Source organism: Jatropha curcas, chromosome 8, assembly GCF_041381405.1.
Source record: "Jatropha curcas cultivar XTBG-Jc1 chromosome 8, XTBG_Jcur_1.0, whole genome shotgun sequence".
Taxonomy (NCBI): domain Eukaryota; kingdom Viridiplantae; phylum Streptophyta; class Magnoliopsida; order Malpighiales; family Euphorbiaceae; genus Jatropha; species Jatropha curcas.
The window spans coordinates 10,979,951-10,990,669 of NC_143158.1; the positions used below are offsets into that span (position 1 = coordinate 10,979,951).

The 10,719-nt window shown below is 32.3% G+C and overlaps 1 pseudogene across 1 annotated transcript; it reads right to left on the reverse strand.

Annotated features, from left to right (window-relative positions):
- Positions 1 to 3,897: 3,897 nt before the first annotated feature.
- LOC149494190 (D-cysteine desulfhydrase 1, mitochondrial-like) lies at positions 3,898 to 9,771 on the reverse strand (annotated as a pseudogene). Its single transcript, XR_016321961.1, has 9 exons — positions 9,543 to 9,771; positions 9,263 to 9,457; positions 9,067 to 9,177; positions 7,024 to 7,115; positions 5,956 to 6,048; positions 5,518 to 5,575; positions 5,324 to 5,437; positions 4,419 to 4,516; positions 3,898 to 4,121 (listed from the first exon to the last, which is right to left on the reverse strand). The product of XR_016321961.1 is annotated as a D-cysteine desulfhydrase 1, mitochondrial-like (transcript).
- Positions 9,772 to 10,719: the final 948 nt, after the last annotated feature.

Consider the following 10,719-nt stretch of genomic DNA (forward strand, 5'->3'; position numbering starts at 1 on the left):
CTGTTTGTATACAGAAATTGCACAAAGCGAGATCTGTTTATATACAAAAATTGCCCTTTGGACCCACAAAGCGAGATCTATTTGTATACAGAAATTACCCTTTGCCCTGATGCAAAATTTCAAATTTCAAAGTTTATGATTATTAATGCATGGGGGCATGTGATGCTCCAACATCTAACAAAGGCAAGATCTGTTTGTACACAGAAATTGTTCTTTCCTTTTTTTAAAAAAAATATTTTCAGGTCAACCGGTGATGATTTCACGAAGCCGTTTGGGCCCACCGAGCAGTGATGGTGTATTACGAAGCTGTTTGGATCTTTTTCTCGATTAGTGATGGTGTATTGCGAAGCTGATCGAGTCAATCCTTTTCCTGATTAGTGATGGTGTATTGCGAAGCTGATCAAGGCAATCTCAATGACCAATCGGTGATGGTTTCTCGAAGCCGTTTGGTCCCACCAAGCAGTGATGGTGTATTACGAAGTTGTTTGGATTCTTTTCTTAGTTAATGATGGTGGATTACAAAGTTGATCAGGGCAACCAAATCAAAATCCTTCGAGCCAATCAGACCGAGCCTTAAAGGTATCTCCAAAACCAATCAGACCGAGTTTTGGAGATCGTTACCGATCTGACTGGAGCCAACAAAGCCGATCAGACTGAGCTTTGAACGTGACCAGATGATCAGGACAACCGTTTCATTCAAATCCAAGGTTGAAGGTGCGTCAATGGGCCACTTTAACATTAATCGTCTATATAATTAATGATAAAGTGGGGGGGCAAACTGTTGACGCGTGTCTTTATACCCCCACCTAACCTAGTGATGATACAAGGACGCAGAATGAAGGGTCACGGCTGTCCAAAAGTTTTTTAATCCAGGATTTAATTTAGACCAATTTAAATATGGCTGGATTGCATAAGAGTTGAGTCACACAGCTATTAGGTGCGTGACGGCACTGTCAGTTGCGTCACGCAGCTCCAATCTAGATGACATCACCGTGAAAGCCGACATAACGGTTTTTCATTATGTTTGAGTACGTGGCAACGGTCCAGAAAGTGAGTTGGGTCACGCAACTATCGGGTTCGTCACGCAGCCATTAGTTGCGTGACGCAGCTATCCCCTGTTGCCCTACCTCTATAAATACATTGTTTTATCTCTTATTCGGGACAAGAATTTTAGGGCATAAAAAACATACACTTGCAACTAGGTTTTTCTCCAGAAACTCTTCTGAGTTCCCTTGAAGAAAAACAGCCATTAGACATCAATTAGGTTAAAAACAAAAATCAAAAAAAAGAAGAAAAAGTAAGAGAGAAAAGGGTGAGTGTTAAATCCTTGTGGAAAAGACTTCTGGAACGGCTTAACCTTCACTCTTTAAGGCGTTCAAGTTATTTACAATCCTTAGTCTAAGGGTTAGGTAATTCCCTCAAACTTTTCTTTATATTTTTAGTCATTTATTCATAATTATTTATTTTATTATTGCTTTATTAGTTTAATCTTAGTTAAACGGTATTCTGTCCACTCTTGATCGTTTTTGGATTTTATTAGAGCATGTTTAGATAAAAGAAAAACATAAAAAAGGTTGTTTAAAAAGTAAGCACGGACCAGAGCAGTCGCGTCACGCAGCCAGTAGATCCGTAACGGAATTGGCAGTTGCATGACGGAACTGTTCATGTCCAAAATACCGTTTCTTTACCTAGACTAGTTGCGCACGCAGCTATCGGATCCGTAACGGATCCGGAGGCTACATGACGGATCTGTTCATATTCGCGATTTCACTTTATTTTTAATATATTATTTTTAATTAACGGATCTAAAATATACGTTTGACGGATCTGGAATTTCAAGAACAGTTAGGTCACGCGACTGTTCTTCCAAAGACAGCTGCGTGACGCGACTGTTCTAGGGTTCCAGAAATGATTTTTATCCTTTTAAGAAAAATGATAGTTTTATACAAAAAATCAAATTTAATTCTTTTAATAAATCCGAAGACAACTAATTGTGGGCAGATTGCAATTTAATTAAGTTTAGTATATTAAAATGTAATTATGCATGATTTTAGGTTTTTGGCTTTCGGTTTAAAATTTTTAATCGGGTAGAATGTATTTTTAGGTTTGGTTTGTAGCCCGCCTTTAACCATAAGGCAAGAGCGGGTCTTTTATTTATTTTGATTTAACTGCTTTGGTTTGGATGGTGTGGATGATTTAAATGATTATGGATGCGATGATTGAATTTAAATGAATTTGAATGGGACGATTAATTAATTTTCCTCATAGGAACTCGGTTCGATTCATTCGGGTTGGGTTTAAGTAAATAAATAATTTGGTTTTTCTAACTAAAATAAATTAGAAATTGTAGGTTAAAAGAGGCCGATTTTTGCGGGCGTCGGCTTCCAACGGGCCGACGTATCCAATTCCCTTAACCAGAATCGCCTTGATGCGCCTGACCAGTTTTTAAAATAATTTGGCCTTAAAATGAAATTGGGTTTAAAATGGAGTCATTTTTATAAAATTGGAAACGGTCCCATTACCGAAATAATAGGTGGCGATTCAAATATTTTATAAGACCGATTTATCGGCATCATACTTAAAAGATTTTGTCACCATTACTCGATAATAAAAATCACTTTTCCAATCAAAAACTAAAAGGCGCGTTTTTCGGGTCGCTCGGGGCGGTGCGAAAACAGCCGTTAATTGAAGAAAAGGGAAGCCTTGTTTATAAATTGTAGGGGCTTCCTTGCAATTATGTCTGTCCTGCTTGTGCGGGGCGTAACATTTAGCTCTAGAAATATAATTATCGTATATTATATTGATTTAAAATTTAAAAAGAAAAGGGAAGGAAAAAAAAATTTTTTTGAGTACAATCACAACCATTAGTTCCATTTTTTTTTTTCAAATCCAATCTTCCTCTTCTTTTACTTACACATGTATTAAAAAAAAAAAAAAAAAAAAAAAAAGAACTTGAATGGCTTGAACTTCTATTGATTGAACCAGATTCGTTATTATTATGCAAATTTGAACTAGTACTAGTAAAAGTAGAAGGAGAAACACAATCCTCCTACAAAACGAAATCAGCACACCAAAAACCTTCTATCGCCATTGCCATCTCCTATTGTCTACTTGTTCTGCTTACCCATAAAATTTGTCCTGGTTCACCGCATAAGATTTGTCTTGGGGCACTACCACTTTCGCTAAACAAAACTCATTGTCCATTTCAATAAACAAGCCACAAATGCTCTTTCCTTCTTCTCCTCTTCTTCCTCAACTAAATCTCCTTCATAATCGTATTAAGCATGAGAGGCACTATGACTTCAAGCTATTGAAGAGTTCGAATAACGATCGTTGGAACTTATTATCTTCTTCTCTTTTGTCAATTGTCCTCTTCAGGAACTTACTCATTGCTCAAGAATTCGATTTTGAGGATTTAGAAATTTAAGGATTTTTATCCTTTTCTCTCTTTCTTAATCATTAAATTCTCAAAATAAAAATATATATTTTTAAGTTAGAAAAAAAAATGTGGCACATATAGATCTAGCAAGCTAATATTATAATATATGGGCTTTTATGAATTTATATATGCCCAAGATGGTAATAAAATAAATAATTTGCTATAATGTAAAGATCGATTTACATCTTTCAATTTTCAAATTCTTTTTATACAGGTCTATTTCATCTTTTCTCGATCAATTAACATCTAAAAAAAAGCTCTCGTATCTTAATTTGAATGCAATAATAAAAATGTTAATAAAATCATAATTTAAGAATCTCAAAATGAGTTATTAACATAAAGGCTCTCCTATCTTAATTTTATTATTATTTAAGAACCAATATATATTTTCACCTTTAAGAAAGTTAAATATTATCATCTTAATTTATGTTCCTCTTTTTTCCCCCCCTAATGGTTCCAACCATAATGTTTCTCTAAAACATTTTTGCAGTATCATCTTTCCTTCAAACAGATTCATCAATATGCATTCGCACACAATGTTCTACCAATGACGACATCTGGTTGACCTTGTCATAAAGTCCAAGGAATCCACCAGTGTGTATGAAGAGAATCTTTCTACCCTCCCACTTTCTTGGATTCTCTGCCATGTCTTTCATCATTCCATATATAAGCAGCTTTCCCGCTAAAAAGAATCACACCATTGAACTGTTAACTCGACGATTTTCAAATTTTAAGATCAAGAAATTAAAATGTCTAGTTGTTGACTCCTACTCCCAGATTTCAGATTTTAATCATGCTTGTTTTCCAGACTAAATTTGATGACATCAGCCCTTTTAAATATGGAAGAAACTATTCTAATTCCACACATTGTGGAGACGACCGATTATTCACCGTCTCAATTGACTAGCTATCACAGAATAGATTTAAAAAAATGTCATGCATGAGAACTTGGGAATTGCGGTAGAATTTGTTACTGTACCTGTAAACTGGATCTAGAATAATGCCAGTAGCTGTAGCAACTTCCTGGACAAACTTAAGCTCGTCAGAGGTGTTCTTTGCATATCCTAGACCTTTGGCCTGTAAGAGGGAAAGAATATGATTATTGGACAATGCAGTTAAATTGACCAAAACAATATTAAATTTAACAAAATGAAATAACAATTAAATTGATCACTCTAACAATATTTTTGAGGAGGACAAAATAGGTTAAAAAAATTAAAATTTTGAAATAGGTTAATTACCATTCTAACCATATGTGATTAATAACATATGATTATTTTGACAACTGGACCATCAAAGTCAAAATCAGCCGTATATATATGGAATGGAGAGAGTATAACATTTGAAAAATTAAAATTAAAAATTTAAGATAAAAAATAAATAATATAAAAAAATATAAACAATAAACCATATAGAAAATATATAAAAAAAACACATTTTTTCTTTTTGTCAAATTAGGAAATAATTTTCCGATTATTATAAATGAATCTAATCTCCATTTTCTCTAATTCTCTTTTCCATTTCCATGGAAAATGGAAAACAAAAGAGTTTTCCACAAATGAACACCACCTAGAACTTGTAATGAAAAGTGTGAGATCAGCACGATAGTTTTACACGTATCAAAAACTGAAATTGACTTGATGATTATTCTTTTTATTTTTTAAGAGTGGAAGGCGAAGAGCGCTTCCATAGATATCTTTATCTGCTTGATGATGTTATCTTTGGATATTTTCCTTTTCTAGTTGCAGCATCTAAATGTATTTGCACTTACACCGACATTATCGTATTTTTTGACATACAATTTACGTAGCCAAGAGGGGAATAATAATAATAAATAAAAAAAAGGAATGCATTCACTAGTATTTCATATGATAAAGCACTCACATCTTGAATGTTCACAATTTCATGTGAGTTAACACCTGCTCCGAATCCATCGAGTAGTTCTTGAACAAAGTTGTAAAAGTAATCAGGCTCATCATAAATAGAGAACGCATGAACCTAAAAATAGGAAAATGCAAGAAGAGTCAAATTGAAAAGTAAGAGACTGACTGAGAGAATCGGAAAAAAGGAAGACATACTTTTGCCTTCAAAGTACCCAACCATGATCCCAGCGACAGACCAGCAACTGTACCTCCACTGTAAATCAAAACACAAAAAATTTCCATCTTATGTTCACAAGCAACTCATAAGATTAGTTTTTGCTTTCTGGATTATAGTTGTGCACTAAACATTCTAGTGCCTGAGTGCCATGTTTGTTATCAGATAACTGACTGTCAATGCTAAACACGTGTAATTTAAGTGCAAAGCTCAGCATACACTGAGGACTCATACATGAATTGGATATCAACAAAGTTTATGCGAAAGGAATGTCCATCTGTTATAATAATATTGAACTGTTATACCAAAACTGGAACAGATCAAACTTGATATGAGACAAGTAGGGAGGAAAAATATTTTTTTTCAAAAAATTAGGGTTTGCTATAAAAATCTAAAAGGAACGGAGATTAGAGAAGAACCTGCCACATGCTACAACAATATCATCAAATTTTAATCTCTCATTACTAGCAAGAACTTGCTGCTCAATTTCCTTGATTGCTTCAATATAACCCCTGCTTGGAATTCAAACATAAAACTGTATTATTAGTACAGTGAGGAAGAGAACACAACAATTTTTTTTCTTAAACAAAAAAAAAAAAAAAAAAAAAAAAAAAAAAAAAAAAGAGAACTTAATTCCAACTGAAAAATCTACAGATGATCCTATAAGAATAGGAAACAGACATACATAAACGAGACCAAAGAGATTTTAATGGTCAATCTAGTTCCATTTGCTCTCATCAACACATTTACAGTCATCTACGCCAATATTTGTTTTCTAATTCAATCAATTTGGTTAATAGGCTTAGATTAAGTTTTAACCGAACCATAATCCATCATCGAATAAGTCCAAATTTATCTTCTAAACCCAAAATCAATCTCTGATTCATCAAACCAAATTAACCGAATTAACCAAACTAGACGAGTTGAGCAAATTGATCCAAATAGTTGGACACCCCTAGAATGAATGAATAATTCATAATTTTTGTAATATAATTGAATGAAAAAGCATTACCGGAACTAAAAAAAGAACCTATTTAAAAGAAAATTAACATAATGTTTTCCCCTCTATATCCTTTAAAGTCTTACGCTCGAAAATTCATAATAAATTTTCTCATGAATATTTTTCCATGTAAAGTACCAACAATACAAGACAATTATGAAAGCAAAAGAAAACTTGCATGTTAGCGATATATTCAACACAATGCCGAGAAGATTTTGATAATGATTAAACATTTTAATAATGATTAAACCTTAATTTAGTTATATGATACGAATGGTTCAGAAAAGAAAAATTAAAGCCTCATGGAAAATTCATGAAATTTTTTTTAAGACATTATTCAAGAAAAATAAAAATTCGTTACTTAAACAAGAATATATATATTCACGAACATTTGTATAAAATACAAATTTTTTTAAGATGTCAAAAACATAGCTGCGAACTCAAAATAAGATGTCAAAGAAGATATATATTATCCACCTAAACTCACCATGTTCCTATGGTGTTTGATCCACCAGCGGGAATAACATATGGCTTCTTCCCTTCCTTTAGCAACTTTTCTTTCAATATATTAGTAAGAGTCTGATACCAAAAGTTTGAATAAAGAGCAAAAAAAAAAACCTATTAATTAAATGAATATCTAAAAACATTGACAGTTAAGCCTGTAAGAAGCCACATTGACAGTTAAAACATAGAATGAGTAGCTATTTTGTGAAATAAAATTTAATTTAATTTAATTCACAACCTGAATTTTTTGCGGCATCGGTTTAAATAAAATGGTAGAGAACTCCAGAGGTAAATGTACATTTATTATCAAAAACTATACATTGTTCTGCTGCAAACAAGATAAGAATATTTTCAGCAAGATTCCTTCTTTATAAAATGTAAGAAGATTTCTGTTCTCTCATCAAACAACATATAGATAGAGAACATCTAGGTGTAAAATATCTCACTATTTTTCAACAATTTGCTTCTTGATAAATCGCAATGGAGATAACTAGAAAAAATATCTTACTGATATTTAGTATAGGTGCTGCAAGAAATGGAATGTAGGTGTCGGTGCACGCCTGAAGTTTAGACTTCAGAGTACGGAAGATGTAAAAGACAAAACAACTTATTCTATAAAAGAAAATTACATTCATAGCGTAGAACATTTAAAATGCAAGTATTAATTAGGTATGGCTACAGGTTCATTTTGAATCGGAACCGAACTGTACTGTAGATGAACCGAAATCGAATTAAAACTGTCGGTTGAAAATTTTGAACCGGAACCAACGTTTTAAGGGCCGGTTAAGATTTATGAGAATGTTAAAATCTACACTTGAATTGGCCCTGAACCAGCGGTTCCGGTCTGATTCGAACCGAAAATTTTCTATTTTTATTTTCAAAATGATAATCACTTACCATATTTTATACATTTTTAAAAGTCTCAATAATAATTTACTACATTATATACTTTACTTAAGATTTTTTTTTCTAAAATACACTTTACTTTAAAAGTTAAAAATCTAAAAAGTAAAATGGTAAAAAAAGAGAAAAATATTTAATCTAAACTTATATTGTTTGTAACCTTTTTTTACCCTTTTAAATTGTTTACTTAAGTTTAAAATTATATTCTTTTCAGGCATTTTTCAAAATTTTCTTATAATTTATTTAATTAATAATATTTAATAAAATAAAGTGATAATTTATTTAATTATTTTGTAAAATTAATTAATTTTATTCTTATATGAGTATGAGCGTTCTAAAATTTATTTAAAATAAAATTTATCAATATTTTATAAACTCATATTAATATTTAAAAAAAAAAATGCAACATTAGAACCGATTTTTTTTTTTTTAAAAAAAAAACATACATCGCCCGGAAATCATGATCAGAACTGGCCGGAACCGGAACCGGACCAAAACCGACGGTTCAAGCATTGGTTGAGGTTCAAAAAAGAAACTGAAGATGTTAAAAAGGCTTGAAACCATGAGAGATCTACTAATCACAAAAGCTAGAATGATGATGGGCAGAGAATTCTTCTTGAAAAATAGGCACAAAATCAGCAAAGCATCCGAAAAAAACAAAAGATAAAGAAATCAGGAGAAGAGGATCCAGGATGCGCATAACGAAAAGGAGAAAAAAGATTACTAAAAAAGAGGAAGAATGAGCGGAAGAAGGTTTTGCAGCCATTCTTTTGTTGTTTTAGTTTGGCTGGGTGGGGATCCAGGATGTGCGCATAAAGAAAAGGAGAAAGAAGAATACGTGAAAAAAAAAAAAAAAAGATTAATAAAAAGGGGAAGAAAGGACGGAAGGAGTTACTAAGAGGTACAATGAAAAAGAAAGGTTTAGAAGGTAGAGTTGAAAAAAACAGAACGCAAACAAAGCAGAATACCAAACAAGGTACAAAGTCGTTGTCATTCTAAGATACTAAGATTTCAAAAGTTACATAGTAAAAGGAGCAAAAGAAAACAACAAAACTTACAATTACAAAATATGAAAGGCATGCATTAAGAAGAATAATTTGGTAATGAAGAAGCAATGACAAACCACACGCCCAATTTGTGTAAATTCTTCTTCCGAAATGAGTTGAATATGAGCTCCAACAAGACGGTCGACCAAGAGATTGGCGGCCAATCCTGGATCTTGGTCCACAAGAACCTGCAACACATACAAGAAAAATAACAAAAATAAGAAAAATCTCAACTAAAATACATACCCAAAGAGAAGAAAGAAGTTTGTGGACCTTGGAGGTGAAAAGGATTAGATAACAATCAAGATTAAGGTACTTAGCAGCAACGGCAGTGGCACGACAGTGGTTGCTCTGAATGCCTCCAATAGTTATTACAGAATCAGCGCCATTAGCCACTGCATCTGCCATCAAGAATTCCAACTTTCTCGCTTTGTTGCCACTCAATTGCAAGCCCGAGAGATCATCGCGCTTAAATGGATAATTATAATCAACATAAACTCTATCAAAACAAAAGGCTACAGTGGAAACTACAAACTTGAAATTAAATACTCACTTTCAACCAAAGCTCAGTTCCATCGGGTAGATTAGGAAGATTCCAGAGATGAATAGGAGTAGGAAGATGAGCCAGAGAGAAATAATGAGATGGTATATGATTGAGATGAGAGGCCCATGAAGGAGGACTGTATGCTTTTTTGATAAGGAATTCCACTGGCCTCCTGTTTCTGTTGTTATTTTCCTCCAGTTCCATTGTCTCAGACTGACGAGCACCAAACATTGACCTGATCAGAGGACGTGAAAAGCCAGAAAGCTCAGCTTTCTTTACGGCATTTTGGTAAGCGATCAATTTAATAATTAATAGGGCGCTGACAATGACGGGAATCTGGCCAAACACGATAATAAATAAGATGCTAAGTGGATCGCTCATTTCAACTTCATCTTGTTTTCAACGTTTTATTACTCTGTCCTTTGCATGTATAGTATGGACGTGTCAGGCTTCAAAATTTTTAAAATGTTCAACCTGAATTAACTCTAAACTGTTGATTTTGGTCCGATTTTGGTTCTGGCTAGTTTCGATGCGGTTTCAGAGAACCAGTGATTCTGATCACAGTTTTCGGCGATATATGTATTTTTTAAAAAAAAAAATCGATTCTAATGTTATATATTTCCTTCGAAAATATTAATATATGAGTGTAAAAAATATTGGTAAATTTTATGTAAAATAAATTTTAGAATGCTCATACTCATATAAGAATAAAATTAATTAATTTTATAAAATAATCAAATAAATTATCATTTTATTTTGTTTAAATGTTATTAATTAAATAAATTATAAGAAAATTTTGAAAAATGCTGAAAAAGAATGTAATTTTAAACTTAGTAAACAATTTAAAAGGTTAAAAAAAAAAGTTAAAAACAATATAAGTTTATGCTAAATATTTCTTTCTTTTTTTACGATTTTACTTTTTAGATTTTTAACTTTTAAAGTAAAGTGTATTTAAAAAAAAAATATTAAGTAAAGTATATCATGTAGTAAAATATTATTGAGACTTTTAGAGATGTATAAAATAGGCTAAGTAATTATTATTTTGAAAATAAAAATAGAAAATTTTCGGTTTAACCGGACCGAAACCTTCAGTTAACCACCGGTTCAAGTTCAGATTTTAACATTCACATGAATATTAACCGGCCTTTAAACCTCCTGTTTCGGTTCAAAATTTTGAATTGACAAT